General features: G+C 39.2%; 1 pseudogene; it reads right to left on the reverse strand.

The window, feature by feature from the left end:
* Positions 1-1,664: 1,664 nt before the first annotated feature.
* Positions 1,665-21,125, reverse strand: part of LOC118923866 (tyrosine-protein kinase Fer-like) — a 75,707-nt pseudogene continuing 56,246 nt past the window's right edge.

Consider the following 21,125-nt stretch of genomic DNA (forward strand, 5'->3'; position numbering starts at 1 on the left):
AACTTTAATAGAGACATGTACATCTCTTGGGGATTGATGAGAAATAGCACTGGCTTTTTTTGTTTTGTTTTTTCCCTCAAAAGAAGATTCAATCTATTTACAGCATTTGATAGTATACTGTATAAGGATAAATTGCTTTGTGTGCTGCACCATATTTTTTGAGAGTAGGTTTATTATGCTTGCATTTGGTTCTGTGTATAGTAATCATTAAATGTGTGTGAAAGTTTCATTAGGAGATTGGAATGATAGACAAACTATTTTTCCCTTCATTATCATCCTTTATACTCTTTAAAGTACTTGATGTGAGTTCTGTGCACTGGTTTTCATGGACACCAAATAGTTGGAGAGAACAAGAGGATTTGTCTGTTTCTGTTCTTCCACTTAAGGTAGACCAAATATTTGCTACGGTGTGCTGTGCTGTTTTTTATCTAGACATGGGCATGAGCATTTAAAAGCCTCCCCTACCACATTTACCTCTAAGTGGCACTATCCCTACACATGCATTTATCCTGAGTATGCTAAGATTCAGTTCGTTTTAACAGTGATATATGTTATCTACATGGAACATCTCAGCGACTGTGTTTGCCATGATAAGAATTTCTAGATAGTAGTATATAGGTAAATGAAGGAATAATGAGGAATTAGGAGGGTTGTCCCTGTCTTTTTCCTATAACTTCTTTCTTCATTTTTTTAAATTGTCACCTTCACCCATATATGTCTTTCTACTCGGGGTGGTGTGTGTGTATGTGTGAGAAGTAGGATCATGAAATCCTGACAGCTTCAGACACTCATGAAAATGAAGGGAACTAAATTCGGGGATACTTCCTTTGAGGTGAAGACACTGAACCCAAAATAATGAATTTGGTGGGCTTGTAGTTTATGGCTTCTCTAAAAAAAAATCTGTTGCCATCACGAGGGCTCTTTTATGAGGAATCTGAGAACTACTGAAACATTTATTAGGACCTTGTTGGTGAATGTGATCATCAAATTAGAATGTATATGTGTGTGTTTATGAGGAATACCTCTGATAAGAAGGCTGGTTTTATATTTGCTTTTCTTCTCGGTGTTGATCACCAGTCTAGCTGCTCTTTTCTCCAGAACACTGTAACTTTTCAAAGTTGCTTCTTGATGTCACCACTCTATAACATCATTTGAAATCAGCTGTCTCAACTCTGAGAAGGTGCTCTTTGAGGGCATTTCATGTAATAGTTTCCTGATGCCCTGACAAAGGAAGAGGGCATGGTGGAATATAGGGAAATGACTTTACTAGTATAATAAATAGGGCCTATGTCTGGCCAAAAAAAAGGGCAGGGTGTGGGGGAAGCCCAAGGATGCCCAGAGAATTCCCAGTAGAAAGTGATGTTTACAGATACAATATTGTCTTCGCAGAGTGGAAAGCCTGCTTTTTTGGAATGTGTCCTGCAAACATGGTATTTCCAAGGCAGTTTATAGCCCTGGTAGAATAGAAGTGTCTAGGATGGAGGACACCCAGCTCTGAACTGAAACCCTTTGAGAAACATCAACAGGCCTAGATGTGAAAAAGAGATATCTCTGTGATCTCTTGCATTTAGAGCCTTTTTCTTATTTACAATGGCTAAAGTAGCACATATTTTTTTAAAAATAGTTAATTTAAAAAAAACCTTGGAGGAATGTTCCAGGCAATGTGGTATAAATTCATTGTTAATGAGAAGAAAATACTACTCTGCTGGAGGACAGAGTCCTGAAGGCTGTGTTTGGCACTGTTTAATCACTGTGTGACTTTCTTCTTAATGGCAGTTCTTTCTGAAGTTCACTGACTTTGAGTGCACTTTTCAAGTTTGTTATCCCAACACTTCAGCATTATTTTAAAAATATGCTCTGGACACTGCTGAGAGACTGACCTCCCATATCTTCTTTCCACTTGCTCTTGTGCTTGCTGATTTGCCATTCCAGGGTATGGACAGACCCCTAAGCTGAAGGTCTCCCAGAGGAGGATGCCAAAGCTCCATGCGTCACTCTCAGAACGTTCTCTCCCCTAACTAAGAGCTTCTGGTGCTGTCCATTTAATCAGAGTCTGCTTTAGGTCCGAAGATGAATGCACACCACCATCCCCTTGACAGGACATTCCAAAGTCACTGATTTTCAGAATATTGTTTTCACCTCCAGGCAGTTTCTTGCAGCAAGGACCCTGTGTATACAATTTTTACTCAAGATTCACCATCCAGAAGCATCCTCTAATGAAAATTTCGCTGTTTTAGTTATCCTTTCTCAGAAAGGAGAAGAAATCACCTCCTGGAACCAATTCTTTAATGTTGTAGATAGGCGGTATTTGTGTGTGAACTCTTATAAGCCTGACAATATTGGGATGATTATATTGCTTGAGGATTTTGGAATCATGTTAAAATTTTAATTTCAGTTCCTGGGAAAAATCATCTTCATGTATTTTAACAGCAACAACAGTTTTATCCTTTGATATGCCCTTAAATATATCATCAAAGCTATCATTGATGTAATTCTATTGTGACGTCTTGATGATTGAAAATCGATTTTTTATTCTACACATGGCCCTATATATCTACTGATATCACAATACTCTTTAGTAAAACATTGACTTTTTGGGGAGTAATTTTAAAAATTTGAGATAAAATTTACATAACATAAAAATTGCCATTTAAAAGTGGTTTTTAGTATATTAACTATGTTGTAACAATCACCAGTAATTCTCGAGCATTTCCATCACCCCAAAAAGAGACCCCAATTCTCCCCTTGCCCCAGCCCCTGGAACAAATAATGTACTTTCTGTCTTCATGACTTTGCCTATTTCAGATATTTCATAAAAACGAAATAATGAAATATGTGGCCTTTTGTATCTGGCTTCTGTTATTTAGCATCATGTTTTCAGGGTTAATCCATGTTGCAGCATGTATCAGAACCTCATTTCTTTTTATAACTGAATGATGCTCCACTGTATGAATGTGTACCACATTTTGTTTATCTGTCATAAATGATGGACATGAACAATGGATTTAGTGTATCTACAATTACAATTGATAATGTCAAGATTTTATACTTGGTATGAACAGAATGCTGTATAGAAACAGTACATAAATTATTTGTCAGCATATCATGCATATGATTTATAAGGCCCTTCTAGCTCTGGTTTTATGAAATATTTGAATGTAGTATTTTGTCAATAAACTTTAATGCATTAAGCATTAGTTTAAAATTTGAGAACAATGTTAGGCAGATATGAAACTATTTGCCACATGTTGTAATGATCATGTTTTGAACTTACTTCAATATGCAGTATTTGAAAAATGTCAATACATAAAAGGAAATGAGTATACTTTAGTCAATACATATTTTTTTTTAATAATTATTTTTTATTGAAGGGTAGTTGACGCACAGTATTACATTACATTAGTTTCAAGTGTACAACACAGTGGTAGAACATTTATATACATAATTCTAGGTTCCAGCTATCACCCTACCAAGCTGTTACAATATCTTGACTATATTCCTTATGCTATACATTACATCCCGGTTACTTATTTATTTTACCATTGGAAGTCTGTCCTTTTTTTTTTTTTTTTTGTGACGGCATCTCTCATATTTATTGATCAAATGGTTGTTAACGACAATAAAATTCTGTATAGGGGAGTCAATGCTCAATGCACAATCATTAATCCACCCCAAGCCTAATTTTCGTCAGTCTCCAATCTTCTGAGGCATAACAAACAAGTTCTTACATGTAGAACAAATTCTTACATAATGAATAAGTTACATAGTGAACAGTACAAGGGCAGTCATCACAGAAACTTTCGGTTTTGCTCATGCATTATGAACTCTAAACAGTCAGTTCAAATATGAATACTCATTTGGTTTTTATACTTGATTTATATGTGGATACCACATTTCTCTCTCTATTATTATTATTTTTAATAAAATGCTGAAGTGGTAGGTAGATACAAGATAAAGGTAGAAAACATAGTTTAGTGTTGTAAGAGAGCAAATGTAGATGATCAGGTGTGTGCCTGAAGACTGTGTGTTAATCCAAGCTAGACCAGGGCAATAAAACATCCACGTATGCAGAAGATTTCTCTCAGAACAGGGGGGGTGAGGTTCTAAGCCTCACCTCTGTTGATCCCCAATTTCTCACCTGATGGCCCCCCTGCGACTGTGCCTGTCTTAGGTTGTTCCTCCCTTGAGGAATCTTACCCGTCTCTGGCTAACCAGTCATCTTCCGGGGCCATACAGGGAAATGTGAAGTTGGTAAGTGAGAGGGAAGCCTTATTGTTTGAAAAGGTTAGCTTTTTACTTCTTTGCATATTTATGCCCTGTGGCTTCTATGCCCAGCATTTGTCTTGAGGTATCTTTACCACTTGGAAGAATTATGATACTCGGTAAATTTGATATGAGGCACGAATTCTATTTAAGGGTTGTAATTAGGAAGGAAGAAGAAAAGCTATAGAAGTAGCAGGCGGAAGAAAACATGGGAAGATTGATTATTTCTTTGACATATCTTCTTGTAGAGTAACTTCAGCATGGATAGGTTTTAAGGTACTACTTAAATTGCGCACACACATTAACATAATAGGAGTATAGTTACATAACCAAAGCATATCTGTAATTACCAGCCATCTCCAGTGAAACCAAGAAAACCAGTTAGGCACCTTAGGCATTTGTGAAAACTTATCTATGATATGGTGGATATTGTCCAACTGAACTTGAACAGTCTGAGAGAAATCAGACAAATTAAAACAACCCATTCCTGGGGACTGTTCACATGCCATATGTTCTTTTAACAGTAAATAGTCTGTAGTTGTAAGACTTTGGAGCGCTACAATTTGCACTTCTCCAAATTCTTGGTTGAGTTCCAACAGTATAGATCCAGACAAATTTGTTGTTTTACTGTATGCACAGGCCAGCTTAGATATCTCCTTCCTCATTCCCATGGCAAGTCCAGGAGCTGGTGGGATGAGTGCATCTACACCTGTAGCAGTGCGTGGATCTTTGTTGGGGATTTTTGATGATCTTCTTCTGGCATGAGTCTTCCAGAGAGTGCAGATGTTGGAAGTTCTTTTTCATATCGTATCTTAGTTCATTTTCGGAGTACCCAATTAGGCTTTGATCCTCTGTATAAACACAAACAGACCCTTTGCCTACACTTTTATATGCCCTTTATACCCTTGTGTAGAACTCGTTGGAGGTTACCACACAGGAACTGCCCTTTTTTTTTTGCTTTGTTTTTGGTAACACTAATCTACACTTACATGACGAATATTATGTTTACTAGGCTCTCCCCTATACCAGGTCTCCCCTATAAACCCCTTTACAGTCACTGTCCATCAGCATAGCAAAATGTTGTAGAATCACTACTTGCCTTCTCTGTGTTGTACAGCCCTCCCTTTTCTCCTACCCCCCCCATGCATGTTAATCTTAATACCCTCCTACTTCTCCCCCCCTTATCCCTCCCTACGCACCCATCCTCCCCAGTCCCTTTCCCTTTGGTACCTGTTAGTCCATTCTTGAGTTCTGTGATTCTGCTGCTGTTTTGTTCCTTCAGTTTTTCCTTTGTTCTTATATTCCACAGATAAGTGAAATCATTTGGTATTTCTCTTTCTCCGCTTGGCTTGTTTCACTGAGCATAATATCCTCCAGCTCCATCCATGTTGCTGCAAATGATTGGATTTGCCCTTTTCTTATGGCTGAGTAGTATTCCATTATGTATATGTACCACATCTTCTTTATCCATTCATCTATTGATGGACATTTAGGTTGCTTCCAATTCTTGGCTATTGTAAATAGTGCTGCAATAAACATAGGGGTGCATCTGTCTTTCTCAAACTTGATTGCTGCGTTCTTAGGGTAAATTCCTAGGAGTGGAATTCCTGGGTCAAATGGTAAGTCTGTTTTGAGCATTTTGATGTACCTCCATACTGCTTTCCACAATGGTTGAACTAACTTACATTCCCACCAGCAGTGTAGGAGGGTTCCCCTTTCTCCACAGCCTCGCCAACATTTGTTGTTGTTTGTCTTTTGGATGGCAGCCATCCTTACTGGTGTGAGGTGATACCTCATTGTAGTTTTAATTTGCATTTCTCTGATAATTAGCGATGTGGAGCATCTTTTCATGTGTCTGTTGGCCATCTGTATTTCTTTTTTGGAGAACTGTCTGTTCAGTTCCTCTGCCCATTTTTTAATTGGGTTATTTGTTTTTTGTTTGTTGAGGCGTGTGAGCTCTTTATATATTCTGGACGTCAAGCCTTTATCGGATGTGTCATTTTCAAATATATTCTCCCATACTGTAGGGATCCTTCTTGTTCTATTGATGGTGTCTTTTGCTGTACAGAAGCTTTTCAGCTTAATATAGTCCCACTTACTCATTTTTCCTGTTGTTTTCCTTGCCCGGGGAGATATGTTCAAGAAGAGGTCACTCATGTTTATGTCTAAGAGGTTTTTGCATATGTTTTCTTCCAGGAGTTTAATGGTTTCATGGCTTACATTCAGGTCTTTGATCCATTTTGAGTTTACTTTTGTATATGGGGTTAGACAATGGTCCAGTTTCATTCTCCTACATGTAGCTGTCCAGTTTTGCCAGCACCACCTGTTGAAGAGACTGTCATTTCGCCATTGTATGTCCATGGCTCCTTTATCAAATATTAATTGACCATATATGTCTGGGTTAATGTCTGGATTCTCTAGTCTGTTCCATTGGTCTGTGGCTCTGCTCTTGTGCCAGTACCAAATTGTCTTGATTACTATGGCTTTATAGTAGAGCTTGAAGTTGGGGAGTGAGATCCCCCCTACTTTATTCTTCTTTCTCAGGATTGCTTTGGCTATTCGGGGTCTTTGGTGTTTCCATATGAATTTTTGAATTATTTGTTCCAGTTCATTGAAGAATGTTTCTGGTAGTTTCATAGGGATTGCATCAAATCTGTATATTGCTTTGGGCAGGATGGCCATTTTGACGATATTAATTCTTCCTAGCCACGAGCATGGGATGAGTTTCCATCTGTTAGTGTCCCCTTTAATTTCTCTTAAGAGTGACTTGTAGTTTTCAGAGTATAAGTCTTTGACTTCTTTGGTTAGGTTTATTCCTAGGTATTTTATTTTTTTTGATGCAATTGTGAATGGAGTTGTTTTCCTGATTTCTCTTTCTGTTGGTTCATTGTTAGTATAGAGGAAAGCCACAGATTTCTGTGTGTTGATTTTGTATCCTGCAACTTTGCTGTATTCCGATATCAGTTCTAGTAGTTTTGGGGTGGAGTCTTTAGGGTTTTTTATGTACAGTATCATGTCATCTGCAAATAGTGACAGTTTAACTTCTTCTTTACCAATCTGGATTCCTTGTGTTTCTTTATTTTGTCTGATTGCCGTGGCTAGGACCTCCAGTACTATGTTAATTAACAGTGGAGAGAGTGGGCATCCCTGTCTAGTTCCCGATCTCAGAGGAAATGCTTTCAGCTTCTCGCTGTTCAATATAATGTTGGCTGTGGGTTTATCATAGATGGCCTTTATTATGTTGAGGTACTTGCCCTCTATTCCCATTTTGCTGAGAGTGTTTAACATGAATGGATGTTGAACTTTGTCAAATGCTTTTTCAGCATCTATGGAGATGATCATGTGGTTTTTGTCATTCTTTTTGTTGATGTGGTGGATGATGTTGATGGACTTTCGAATGTTGTACCATCCTTGCATCCCTGGGATGAATCCCACTTGGTCATGATGTATGATCCTTTTGATGTATTTTTGAATTCGGTTTGCTAATATTTTGTTGAGTATTTTTGCATCTACGTTCATCAGGGATATTGGTCTGTAGTTTTCTTTTTTGGTGGGGTCTTTGCCTGGTTTTGGTATTAGGGTGATGTTAGCTTCATAGAATGAGTTTGGGAGTATCCCCTCCTCCTCTATTTTTTGGAAAACTTTAAGGAGAATGGGTATTATGTCTTCCCTGTATGTCTGATAAAATTCTGAGGTAAATCCATCTGGACCGGGGGTTTTGTTCTTTGGTAGTTTTTTGATTACCGCTTCAATTTCGTTGCTGGTAATTGGTCTGTTTAGATTTTCTGTTTCTTCCTGGGTCAATCTTGGGAGGTTATATTTTTCTAGGAAGTTGTCCATTTCTCTTAGGTTTCCCAGCTTGTTAGCATATAGGTTTTCATAGTATTCTCCAATAATTATTTGCATTTCCGTGGGGTCCGTTGTGATTTTTCCTTTCTCGTTTCTGATACTGTTGATTTGTGTTGACTCTCTTTTCTTCTTAGTAAGTCTGGCTAGAGGCTTGTCTATTTTGTTTATTTTCTCGAAGAACCAGCTCTTGGTTTCATTGATTTTTGCTATTGTTTTATTCTTCTCAATTTTATTTATTTCTTCTCTGATCTTTATTATGTCCCTCCTTCTGCTGACCTTAGGCCTCATCTGTTCTTCTTTTTCCAATTTCGATAATTGTGACGTTAGACCATTCATTTGGGATTGCTCTTCCTTTTTTAAATATGCTTGGATTGCTATATACTTTCCTCTTAAGACTGCTTTTGCTGTGTCCCACAGAAGTTGGGGCTTAGTGTTGTTGTTGTCATTTGTTTCCATATATTGCTGGATCTCCATTTTGATTTGGTCATTGATCCATTGATTATTTAGGAGCGTGTTGTTAAGCCTCCATGTGTTTGTGAGCCTCTTTGCTTTCTTTGTACAGTTTATTTCTAGTTTTATGCCTTTGTGGTCTGAAAAGTTGGTTGGTAGGATTTCAATCTTTTGGAATTTTCTGAGGCTCTTTTTGTGGCCTAGTATGTGGTCTATTGTGGAGAGTGTTCCATGTGCACTTGAGAAGAATGTATATCCCGCTGCTTTTGGATGTAGAGTTCTATAGATGTCTATTAGGTCCATCTGCTCTACTGTGTTGTTCAGTGCCTCCGTGTCCTTATTTATTTTCTGTCCGTGGATCTACCCTTTGGAGTGAGTGGCGCGTTGAAGTCTCCTAGAATGAATGCATTGCCGTCTATATCCCCCTTTAGTTCTGTTAGTATTTGTTTCACATATGCTGGTGCTCCTGTGTTGGGTGCATATATATTTAGAATGGTTATATCCTCTTGTTTGACTGAGCCCTTTATCATTATGTAGTGTCCTTCTTTATCTCTTGTTACTTTCTTTGTTTTGAAGTCTATTTTGTCTGATATTAGTACTGCAACCCCTGCTTTCTTCTCACTGTTGTTTGCTTGAAATATGTTTTTCCATCCCTTGACTTTTAGTCTGTACATGTCTTTGGGTTTGAGGTGAGTTTCTTGTAAGCAGCATATAGATGGGTCTTGCTTTTTTATCCATTCTGTTACTCTGTGTCTTTTGATTGGTGCATTCAACCCTTTAACATTTAGGGTGACTATTGAAAGATATGTACTTATTGCCATTGCAGGCTTTAAATTCGTGGTTACCAAAGGTTCAAGGTTAGCCTCTTTAGTATCTTACTGCCTAACTTAGCTCGCTTATTGAGCTTTTATATACACTGTCTAGAGATTCTTTTCTTCTCTCCCTTCTTGTCTCTCCTCCTCGATTCTTCATATGTTGGGTGTTTTGTGCTGTGCTCTTTCTAGGAGTGCTCCCATCTAGAGCAGTCCCTGTAAGATGTCCTGTAGAGGTGGTTTGTGGAAAGCAAATTCCCTCAGCTTTTGTTTGTCTGGGAATTGTTTAATCCCACCGTCATTTTTGAATGATAGTCGTGCTGGATACAGTATCCTTGGTTCAAGGCCCTTCTGTTTCATTGTGTTAAATATATCATGCCATTCTCTTCTGGCCTGTAGGGTTTCTGTTGAGAAATCTGACGTTAGCCTGATGGGTTTCCCTTTATAGGTGACCTTTTTCTCTCTAGCTGCCTTTAACACTCTTTCCTTGTCCTTGATCTTTGCCATTTTAATTATTATGTGTCTTGGTGTTGCCCTTCTTGGATCCTTTCTGTTGGGGGTTCTGTGTATTTCTGTGGTCTGTTCGATTACTTCCTCCCCCAGTGTAGGGAAGTTTTCAGCAATAATTTTTCTAAGATACTTTCCATCTCTTTTCCTCTCTTTTCTTCTTCTGGGACCCCTATAATACGGATATTGTTCCTTTTGGATTGGTCACACAGTTCTCTTAATATTGTTTCCTTCCTGGAGATCCTTTTGTCTCCCTCTATGTCAGCTTCTATGCGTTCCTGTTCTCTGATTTCAATTCCATCAATGGCCTCTTGCATTCTATCCATTCTGCTTATAAACCCTTCCAGAGTTTGTTTCATTTCTGTGATCTCCTTTCTGGCATCTGTGATCTCCTTCCGGACTTCATCCCATTTCTCTTGCGTATTTCTCTGCATCTCTGTCAGCATGTTTATGATTCTTATTTTGAATTCTTTTTCAGGAAGACTGGTTAGGTCTGTCTCCTTCTCTGGTGTTTTCTCTGTGATCTTTGTCTGCCTGTAGCTTTGCCTTTTCATGGTGATAGGAATAGTTTGCAGAGCTGGGACGAGTGACGGCTGGAAGGACTTCCTTTCTTGTTGGTTTGTGGCCCTCCTCTCCTAGGAGAACAGCGACCTATAGTGGCTTGTGCTGCGCAGCTGCGCGCAGACAGGGTTTCTGCTTCCTGCCCGGCTGCTACGGAGTTAATCTCCGCTGTTGCTGTGGGTGTGGCCTGGCTTGGGCAGCTACTCCAAAATGGTGGAGTCGCGTTGGAGCAGGAGCTGCTGGGTGGCTATTTATCTCCATAAGGGGCCTCCCTGCTCCCTGCAGCCCAGGGGTTAGGGTTCCCAGAGATCCCGGATTCCCTACCTCTGGATTAAGTGACCCACCCTGCCCCTTTAAGACTTCCAAAAAGCACCCGCCAAAACAAAACAACGACCACCAAAAAAAAAAAAAAAGAAAAAAAACATTTTTAAATTAAAAAAAAAAAAAAGTTTTTAATTAAAAAAAAAAAAAGTTTTTCTTTATTCTCCGGTGCCAACCGCAGGCCTCTGCTCACCGGTCTTTCTACCCTGTTTCCCTAGTATTGGGGTCCCTATCCCTTTAAGACTTCCAAAAAGCGCTCGCCAAAACAAAACAGCAAAAAAGCAAAAAAAAAAATGGCTGCGCGCTTTTCTTATGTCCTCTGGCGCCCAGCCTCCAGTGCCCGCTCACTGTTCCTGCTGCCCTGTTTCCCTAGTATCCAGGGCCCCCTGGGCACGCACTGTGTCTGCGCTCTGGCCTGGATGGCTGGGGCTGGGTGCTCGGCAGTCCTGGGCTCCGTCTCCCTCCCGCTCTGCCTGCTCTTCTCCCGCCGGGAGCTGGGGGGAGGGGCGCTCAGCTCCCGCGGGGCCGGGGCTTGTATCTCACCCCCTTCGCGAGGCGCTGGGTTCTGTCAGGTGCAGATGTGGTCTGGATATTGTCCTGTGTCCTCTGGTCTTTATTCTAGGAAGGGTTGTCTTTGTTATATTTTCATAGATATATGTGGTTTTGGGAGGAGATTTCCACTGCTCTACTCACGCCGCCATCTTCCGCCCCTCCCTCCAAGTCAATATATTTTTAAAGCAATTTTTATAATTTAGCAGGCACTGCATCTTAATATAAGTCACTGTTAAAATTGTGTCCTTGTGAAAAATGAAATGTCATCTTTTTGTTGATCATGTAAAATTAATTCCTTTTCATGGCTGTGTGTTCTGTTTAGTTTTGACAAGCTATTGCTTGCCCCTGTGGAATGTTTTACTTCTATTTCGTTTTTCCCTCCTTTTTCTCTTCTGATCCCTCCATCTCAGCCAAAATACTCATCGGTTTTTTTTAAAAGTCATCATAGTGTGCCCTGTCTTTAATGGTTTCTAAGAGTAGATGATCAAAAATACAGATATTTTTCATCCTCATTGAGAGACTTTATTCAAGCCTTTGTTACTGACAAAACTCACTGATTTCTTTCTTAAATCAATCTTCCTTCCTTTCTTCCTCTCTCCTCCTCTCCTTCCATCCTGCTTTCCCTCTTCCCCCTCTATCTCTCCCCTTCCCCTCCTCTCTCCCTCCCTTCTTCCTTACCTTTCTCCTCCTTTCCTTTTTTGGAAATAAAATCACCTTCTTTCTTTCAGATGAGATTGGAATGGAATTGTTCATCTGCATCAAGAAATTAATTTTCCTGAGTAGATTGCCAAGAATTATGAATGAAGAGGGCCAGTCCATTTGCATCTACTTAAGTTATTCAGTTATCTGCTTTATTGCTCCATGCTGAAAACTTGGAAGTTGAGTTGTGCATTAAAGTTTTAAACTTTTTGCTTAATTTCTACGTTTATTTCCAGTAAATGACTGAAAGTGTTAACTATTCCATACTTCTAGCACAATGTGCTGCATAGAGTTCCCAAAAAACAAATAAGGTTACATGTGTACAGAATTTCCTTTTAGGTTAACTAAGCATTGCCTGGGTTTAGTTGGGGTTTTTTGTTTGTTTCAGTCTGAAATGCTTCCTTTCCATTGTTTGAAACTGAAAATGAACAATATTGAACCATTTTGAATTTACCTGATTTTAAAACACAGTTTAAATTCATTATTTGGCTTGTTGTTAATATTGGTCACTAAAAACAAAATGAGAGCAGTCTTATGCAATGCTTAGGAATCATTTTATATAGTATGTGTACAACATTAAAACCTGTTGAAAAAAAGAAGAAGGTACCAGCACTCACTTGTCCTTGGTCATTTTTTCTTGTAATTATGGTAGACAAATTGGTGGGAGGGGAGATCAAAAGTTAATTGTGTTTAATTCTACAGCTAGAGAAGCTCTGTATTGCTGAACTTTCATCTGGGAAAGTTTCACAGTGACATTTTTAAAAGAAAATTTTTTATCAACTGAATTCTACCAGTGTAACCTTTTTTCTAAATAAACAACAGTTTTCTCAAGTGATTGTATATCATTGTGTATATTGTTTCTTATTCACAATAACTTGGCAAAGATAATTCAGTAAGGTTCCTAGCCCTTCCCATTTCTTTCTTAGTCCATGGGCTACAGTGTTTTCAAATGACATACCTAATATGAAAAAGTCTCTATTTGTTCACCTCTGCACTCACGCTGAAATCATGCCTAGAAGTAGCCACTTACTCTTCAGTTTCTTAAAACCAATGACACCTATGTAAATTAAACTTTTTAAGAGAATGAAAATAAAGTCCATAACTTAAAGGATTGGGAAATGATGAGCATATATTAGAATTGGCAAAGCGATAAAAATCTTGATGCCCTTTTTCAGCTAATAGTAATTTGAAAAACTTAATAAGCACAATGCTTCTGAGAGAGTGATCCACTTGGTGACTGCTGAGAGCCCATGATGCGCCGGCATCAAAAGAAATGTTACATCATCAAAGTGATTTTGACATTGAGAAAATAACTGTGGTTCACCTCAAAATCATTTTCCCGAAACATATCAAGGAGGAGCTTTCCAGTTGTGTTGGATTCACATTATAAAGATAACATGATCATGCGTTTGAACTAGAAAGCTCACTATTACTTAGTATCTCTTCTCTGTCCCCCAAAACATTGAACATAGGTATTCTTCGCTCATGCCCATGCTAGAAATGCATTGAGGATGGAAAACACCAACTCTATATTTAACAGTACAAGAATAATTTATATTTTATGTCAGAAATCTGTATTTTTGTACTGAGCTATTTTTAAGTATCTACTCTGTTCTAGGCTCTAAGGAGTATTAGGACCTAACTTCTGTACCTGGGGTGCTTCCAGTCTAGCTTGAGAAATAAGGACCAAATGAATGCTACTGGGGGTTGGTCATATTTTTCTGTAAAGGGCCAGATACAGTAAATATTTGAGGCTTTGCAGGCTATGTGGTCCCTGTTCAAGTCTTCAGCTCTGCCATTATTGTGTGAAAGCTGCCATAAGTGATATGTAAGTGAATGAGCATGACTGAGTTCAGTAAAACTATTTACAAAAACCTGCTGTAGAGAATCCTGTAGAATATTTATTCAAAAAACATCTGAGTGCCTCTTAAACACTCCAGAGGTACATCCTTGAGCAAAACAAAGTTCTGCCCTCATGGAACTTATGTTCTAGTCACTGGAGGCAAACACCAACTATTTAATATTAGGTGGAGGGAGGTCCTGTGAAGAGTAATAGGCCTGGGTAAGGAAGTTGGATGAGGCAGGGTTACTGCTGTACAATACCGAGTGATGATGTGGAGTCACTGTGCAAAAGCAGGGTATTTTGAGGCAGTTAATCACAGTATGAGAATTTTATTACTAAGTAATGTGAGTAGGAGCTATCCCTAATCCCTTACCCATCTTTGAACCTTTTACATGAAAATCATGTAATATACAGGATTTTTCTCTCAGGACTTAGGCTCTGAGCTCTAGTGGCTTGTGTCGAAGATGGCCATTTTCTAGAAAGGAGTTCTTCAAGCTCATAAGTGGATGTGGAAGATATCTATGGACCACCAGAAACTGAATGCAAGTTTGTGGTGTGTGCAGTTTCCTGGGTCTATAACTTGCACCCAGTTCTCAAGAAGATCTAACATGTCGAGTTTTTCTGGATTTTGTTGCAAAGAGCTCTCAAATCTTTATATAAACTATGCTTGAACCTTTCTTCGAGGCTTGTGAGAAGGAAGACAGTCGTGCATCTATGTACCTTGTCTTAAATGGTAAGGGCAAATATTACCATGTCTTGCCTTATTAAATGATCTACAAGTGATTTGCAATTTATTGTTGGAAAGTCACTGGGCCATGGTGTAAGGCCATTTTGTATTTCAAGGAACCACCTTAGCCAAGTATGGGTGGAAATTGTAGTAGCCTTATTTTTTTACAATAGTTGTGTAATTCTTTTATTTCTGCCCTACCATGTTCCAAAAAGAATCTATTAAAAAACATAAGCTATGGTATTTAAGAAGTAAATGAGAAAATCTGATTTCTGGATGGAATTAATACCCCAGATGAGTTTAATACCCCCAAAATGTCACATACACATTGGCCGTGAATCAGCTCTGAGAAATGTGTCAGGCCACACAAAGAATGTAATGTAGTTACAGGAATTAGAGTGTCAAATAAAAAGCCAGTCATAGTGAACATTTTCTGGCAGTGAGGCCTGAAACAACTTTGCATTCTCATAAAGAAGCAGCCCTGTCTTTTAAATGTATGTATGTATATATTTATTTGTATTTTTTTATTGAAGTGTAGTTGACAGGCAATATTATATTGGTCCCAAGTGTACAACATAGTGATTTGACAGTTATATATACATTATTAAATTCTCATCCCAACTATTGTAATTGGTGTCTGCCTTGTCCATTCAGTAAATGATAAATGGATGTAATGGTCCTGAATGTCAGCCAATGGCCAGCACTTCAACTACTAGTAAGGAATAATGACACCAAAATAGAGTGATCCAGGCACCTAGGTCTCTGATGATTTGGTTCAGTCAGGAAAATTTTTGTGTATTTGGGACAAAATTTCTAATCTGTGGTTTATGATAGCCTTACTTCTTATTTATTTTAAGGTATCATTGATATACACTCTTATGAAGGTTTCACATGAAAAACAATGTGGTTATGGAGGCAGAGCCAAGATGGCGGTGTGAGTAGAGCAGCGGAAATCTCCTCCCAAAACCACATATATCTATGAAAATATAACAAAGACAACCCTTCCTAGAATAAAGACCAGAGGACACAGGACAATATCCAGACCACATCCACACCTGCGAGAACCCAGCGCCTGGTGAAAGGGGTAAGATACAAGCCCCGGCCCCGCGGGAGCCGAGCGCCCCTCCCCCCAGCTCCCGGCGGGAGGAGACAAGTCGGAGCGGGGAGGGAGAGGGAGCCCAAGACTGCTGAACACCCAGCCCCAGCCATCCGCAACAGAGCGCAGACACAGTGCATGTGTGGGGCCCTGGATACTAGGGAAACAGGGCAGCAGGACCGGTGAGCAGGTGCCTGAGGCCAACGCGGGAGAACAAAGAAACAGGAGCGGCCATTTTTTTCTCTCTTTTTTATTTGGCGAGTGCTTTTTGGAAGTCTTAAAGGGACAGGGACGCCAATACTAGGGAAGCAGGGCAGCAAGACTGGTGAGCGGATCTTGAGGACAAAGAAAATCGTGCAGTTTTTTTTTTTTAATTTAATTTTGTTGTTGTTGTTGATTTGGTTTGGCGAGTGCTTTTTAGAAGTCTTAAAGGGGCAGGGCGGGACACTTAGTCCAGAGGCAGGGAATCTGGGGACCTCTGGGCACTCGAAGTCCCTGGGCAGCAAGGAGCATGGAGGCCCCTTACGGAGATAAATAGCCTCCCAGCCACTCCCTCTCCAACGGGGCTCCACCATTTTGAAGTAGCAGCCCAAGCCAGGCCACGCCCACAGCAACAGCGGAGATAAACTCCATAGCAGCCGGGCAGGAAGCAGAAGCCCTGTCTGCGTGCAGCTGCCCAGCACAAGCCACTAGAGGTCGCTGTTCTCCCAGGAGAGGAGGGCCACAGACCAACAAGAAGGAAGTTCTTCCAGCCGTCACTCGTCCCAGCTCTGCAAACTATTCCTATCACCATGAAAAGGCAAAGCTACAGGCAGACAAAGATCACAGAGTCAACACCTGAGAAGGAGACAGACCTAACCAGTCTTCTGAGAAAGAATTCAAAATAAAAATCACGAACATGCTGACGGAGATGCAGAGAAAAATGCAAGAGCAATGGGATGGAGTCCGGAGGAAGATCACAGATGCCAGGAAAGAGATTACAGAAGTGAAACAAACCCTGGAAGGATTTATAAGCAGAATGGATAAGATGCAAGAGGCCACTGAAGGAGTAGAAACCAGAGAACAGGAACGCATAGAAGCTGACATAGAGAGAGATAAAAGGATCTCCAGGAATGAAACAATACTAAGAGAACTGTGTGACCAATCCAAAAGGAACAATATCCGTATTATAGGGGTACCAGAAGAAGAAGAGAGAAGAAAAGGGATAGAAAGTGTCTTTGAAGAAATAATTGCTGAAAACTTCCCCAAACTGGGGGAAGAAATAATCGAACAGACCATGGAAATACACAGAACCCCCAACAGAAAAGATCCAAGGAGGACAACAACAAGACACGTAATAATTAAAATGGGAAGGATCAAGGGCAAGGAAAGAGTTTTAAAGGCAGCTAGAGAGAAAAAGGTTACCTATAAAGGAAAACCCATCAGGCTATCATCAGACTTCTCGACAGAAACCCTACAGGCCAGAAGAGAATGGCATGATATATTTAATACAATGAAACAGAAGGGCCTTGAACCAAGGATACTGTATCCAGCACGACTATTATTTAAATATGATGGCAGGATAAAACAATTCCCAGACAAGCAAAAGCTGAGGGAATTTGCTTCCCACAAATCACCTCTACAGGGAATCTTACAGGGACTGCTCTAGATGGGAGCACTCCTAAAAAGAGCACAGAACAACACACCAAACATATGAAGAAAGGAGGAGGAATGAGAAGGGAGAGAAGAAAAGAATCTCCAGACAGTGTATATAATAGCTCAATAAGCGAGCTAAGTTAGGCAGTAAGATACTAAAGAGGCTAACCTTGAACCTTTGGTAACCATGAATTTAAAGCCTGCAATGGCAATAAGTACACATCTCTCAATAGTCGCCCGAAATGTAAATGGACTTAATGCACCAATCAAAAGACACAGAGTAATAGAATGGATAAAAAAGCAAGACCAATATATATGCTGCTTACAAGAAACTCACCTCAAACCCAAAGACATGCACAGACTAAAAGTCAAGGGATGGAAAAACATATTTTAGGCAAACAACAGCGAGAAGAAAGCAGGGGTTGCAGTACTAATATCAGACAAAATAGACTTCAAAACAAAGAAAGTAACGAGATAAAGAAGGACACTACATAATGATAAAGGGCTCAGTCCAACAAGAGGATATAACCATTCTAAATATATATGCACCCAACACAGGAGCACCAGCATACGTGAAACAAATACTAACAGAACTAAAGGGGGAAATAGACTGCAATGTATTCATTTTAGGAGACTTCAATACACCACTCACCCTAAAGGATAGATCCACCGGGCAGAAAATAAGTAAGGACACAGAGACACTGAACAACACAGTAGAACAGATGGACCTAATAGACATCTATAGAACTCTACATCCAAAATCAACAGGATATACATTCTTCTCAAGTGCACATGGAACATTCTCCAGAATAGACCACATACTACGCCACAAAAAGAGCCTCAGAAAATTCCAAAAGATTGAAATCCTACCAACCAACTTTCAGACCACAAAGGTATAAAACTAGAAATAAATTCTACAAAGAAAACAAAAAGGCTCACAAACACATGGAGGCTTAACAACATGCTTTTAAATAATCAGTGGATCAATGAACAAATCAAAAGAGAGATCAAGGAATATATAGACACAAATAACAACACAAAGCCCCAACTTCTGTGGGATGCAGCAGTCTTAAGAGGAAAGTATATAGTGATCCAGGCACACTTGAAGAAGGAAGAACAATTCCAAATGATTAGTCTAACATCGCAATTATCGAAACTGGAAAAAGAAGAACAAATGAGGCCTAAAGTCAGCAGAAGGAGGGACATAATAAAGATCAGAGAAGAAATAAACAGAATTGAGAAGAATAAGACAATAGCAAAAATCAATGAAACCAAGAGCTGGTTCTTTGAGAAAATAAACAAAATAGATAAGCCTCTAGCCAAACTTATTAAGAGAAAAAGAGAATCAACACAAATCAACAGAATCAGAAATGAGAATGGAAAAATCATGACAGACTCCACAGAAATACAAAGAATTATTAAAGACTACAATGAAAACCTATATGCCAACAAGCTGGAAAACCTAGAAGAAATGGACAACTTCCTAGAAAAATACAACCTTCCAAGACTGACCAAGGAAGAAACACAAAAGTTAAACAAACCAATTACGAGCAAATAAATTGAAATGGTAATCAAAAACTACCGAAGAACAAAACCCCCGGGCCACACGGATTTACCTCGGAATTTTATCAGACACACAGAGAAGACATAATACCCATTCTTCTTAAAGTTTTCCAAAAAATAGAAGAGGAGGGAATACTCCCAAACTCATTCTATGAAGCCAACATCACCCTAATACCAAAACCAGACAAAGACCCCACCAAAAAAGAAAATTACATACCAATATCCCTGATGAATGTAGATGCAAAAATACTCAATAAAATATGAGCAAACTGAATTCAACAGTATATCAAAAGGATCATACACCATGACCAAGTGGGATTCATCCCAGGGATGCAAGGATGGTACAACATTCGAAATTCTATCAACATCATCCACCACATCAAAAAAAGAAAGACAAAAACCACATGATCATCTCCATAGATGCTGAAAAAGCATTTGACAAAATTCAACATCCATTCATGATAAAAACTCTCAGCAAAATGGGAACAGAGGGCAAGTACCTCAACATAATAAAGGCCATCTATGATAAACCCACAGCCAACATTATATTGAACAGCGAGAAGCTGAAAGCATTTCCTCTGAGATCGGGAACTAGACAGGGATGCCCACTCTCCCCCCTGTTATTTAACATAGTACTGGAGGTCCTAGCCACAGCAATCAGACAAAACAAAGAAATACAAGGAATCCAGATTGGTAAATAAGAAGTTAAACTGTCACTATTTGCAGATGACATGATATTGTACATAAAAAACCCTAAAGACTCCACTCCAAAACTACTAGAACTGATATCGGAATACAGCAAAGTTGCAGGATACAAAATCAACACACAGAAATCTGTGGCTTTCCTATACACTAACAATGAACCAATAGAAAGAGAAATCAGGAAAACAATTCCATTCACAATTGCATCAAAAAAATAAAATACCTAGGAATAAACCTAACCAAAGAAGTGAAAGACCTATACCCTGAAAACTACAAGTCACTCTTAAGAGAAATTAAAGGGGACACTAACAAATGGAAACTCATCCCATGCTCATGGCTAGGAAGAATTAATATCGTCAAAATGGCCATCCTGCCCAAAGCAATCTACAGATTGCATGCAATCCCTATCAAATTACAAGCAACATTCTTCAATGAACTGGAACAAATAATTCAAAAATTCTTATGGAAACACCAAAGACCCCGAATAGCCAAAGCAATCCTGAGAAAGAAGAATAAAGTAGGGGGGATCTCACTCTCCAACTTTATGCTCTTCTACAAAGCCATAGTAATTGAGACAATTTGGTACTGGCACAAGAACAGAGCCACAGACCAGTGGAACAGAGTAGAGAACTCCAGACATTAACCCAAATATATATGGTCAATTAATATTTGATAAAGAGCCATGGACATACAATGGTGAAATGACAGTCTCTTCAAGAGATGGTGCTGGCAAAACTGGACAGCTAAATGTAGGAGAATGAAACTGGACCATTGTCTATCCCCATACACAAAAGTAAATTCAAAATGGATCAATGACCGGAATGTAAGTCATGAAACCATAAAACTCTTAGAGAAAAACATAGGAAAAAACCTTTTAGACATAGATATGCGTGACCTCTTCTTGAACATATCTCCCCAGGCAAGGAAAACAACAGCAAAAATGAACAAGTTGGACTATGTTAAGCTGAAAAGCTTCTGTACAGCAAAAGGCACCATCAATAGAACAAAAAGGAATATATTTGAAAATGACAGATCCGATAAAGGCTTGACATCAAAAATATATAAAGAGCTCACCCACCTCAACAAACAAAAAGCAAACAATCCACTTAAAAATGGTCAGAGGAACTGAACAGACATTCTCCAAAAAAGAAATACAGATGGCCAATAGACACATGAAAAGATGTTCCACATTGCTAATTATCAGAGAAATGCAAATTAAAACTACAATGAGATATCACCTCACACCAGTAAGGATGGCTACCATCCAAAAGACAAGAGCAACAAATGTTGATGAGGCTGTGGAGAAAGGGGAACCCTCCTACACTTCTGGTGAGAATGTCTGTTAGTTCAACCATTGTAGAAAGCAGTATGGAGGTTCCTCAAAATGCTCAAAATAAACTTACCATTTGACCCAGCAATTCCACTCTTAGGAATTTACCCTAAGAATGCAGCACTCAAGTTTGAAAAAGACAGATGCACCCCTATGTTTATCGCAGCACTATTTACAATAGCCAAGAATTGGAAGCAACCTAAGTGTCCATCACT

This window comes from Manis pentadactyla, chromosome 2 (assembly GCF_030020395.1).
Source record: "Manis pentadactyla isolate mManPen7 chromosome 2, mManPen7.hap1, whole genome shotgun sequence".
Lineage (NCBI taxonomy): Eukaryota > Metazoa > Chordata > Mammalia > Pholidota > Manidae > Manis > Manis pentadactyla.